Source organism: Oryctolagus cuniculus, chromosome 18 (assembly GCF_051225735.1).
Source record: "Oryctolagus cuniculus isolate XC-2025 breed Fujian yellow rabbit chromosome 18, ASM5122573v1, whole genome shotgun sequence".
In the NCBI taxonomy this organism is placed as follows: Eukaryota; Metazoa; Chordata; class Mammalia; order Lagomorpha; family Leporidae; genus Oryctolagus; species Oryctolagus cuniculus.
In genome coordinates this window covers 13,697,360-13,698,533 of record NC_142884.1, presented here as the reverse complement: position 1 = coordinate 13,698,533, position 1,174 = coordinate 13,697,360, and the positions used below count along the sequence as shown (strand labels likewise).

Below are 1,174 nucleotides of genomic sequence, written 5' to 3'. Positions count from 1 at the left end.
TGTTTTCCAAATGTCATGGTGCTCACTGTCTCCAAACTATGACCAGGACCATGCGTGGAAGTATTGCTACTGACAGAAGGTAAGGAGGTCTGGAGCAGAGGAGACTAGAAGGGCTGGAAGGGACGAGGGTGAGCTGGAGGAAGAGGAGAGTGAGGTGACTGGGGGAGGTGAGCTGCAGCGAGGACACAGCTGGGAGCTGGGACGAGGCAGAAAGGGCGCAGGAGGAAGAGAGGGGAGCAGAGCCCGGGCGGGCAGAGCTGATGGAGAGGAATGGTGGAGAGGAAGTAAGAGCCACGGGCAAAGTGGTCGAAGGAGGAGAGAGAGGAGTCGGAGAGGAAGAAGGAAGAGGGTGCAGGGTCCAATGGGGCAGGAGCAGCTGAGGTGGAGGCGTCTGAGGTCAGATGAGGGAGGTGAGAGAAGAGAGAAGAGCAGGTGGGAGGGGCACAGGGCAGGACACACAGTGCTTTGAGCAGGTGTGGGAGAGGGTGGGGCTGGGCAAGAGAGGCATGAGGGGGGAGGGGAGGAGAGAGGAACCTCTGTGCTCCAGGTGACTTCTGGGAAAGCTCAGGACTCAGCAACACGGACACGGGTCCGTGTAAAATCCCCGCGCGGCGCACCTGCCACGGCCGTGGATGAAGCCAGCCCTTTGAACCCCACACGCAGGAAATCCAACATCTCCAGCCTGGCGGTGGTGCTCTGAGTGACAGAGGCAAAATCCTTACCCTGCAACTCCACCGTGTCCCCGCTGTGCCTGGGACCAGGCAATAAAGCTCGCTCTCTGCAGGTCGGGTCTTGTTGCTGGTGTTCATCAGGAACCAGGGTCTGCCTTGGGGCAGTGTCGGTGTGCCCAGGGCCCCCAGGGCAGCTTCGTCCAGTCTTTTCCTCATACAGACCCTCCACAGCACCAACAAACTTCCGAATTGTCTGTCCAGTGTGTCTGATGGAAAAGCAAAGGTGTGTTTGAGATAACCAGGGTTGGAGTATGAGGGAAGGGTTGTGTGATCCGGTGGGCTGGTTGCTATCTCGAACTCTTTGACCTACCCAAGTTACCTGAATGCTGTTTCTTCCTGAAGATATTCACTAACCCCTTCCCACCAAATCCATGTTCCTGGTCATGGCCTTCCCACGGGAGCTCATCCCTCCCAACTTGCAATTCAGCTGCTCTTTTCCCCAA

At 57.5% G+C, this 1,174-nt stretch overlaps 1 long non-coding RNA gene across 1 annotated transcript; it reads left to right on the top strand.

The window, feature by feature from the left end:
* On the top strand, positions 1-783 carry LOC149120784 (uncharacterized). Its single transcript, XR_016225471.1, has 2 exons — positions 1-79; positions 548-783. It is a non-coding gene; the product is annotated as an uncharacterized LOC149120784 (long non-coding RNA).
* Positions 784-1,174: the final 391 nt, after the last annotated feature.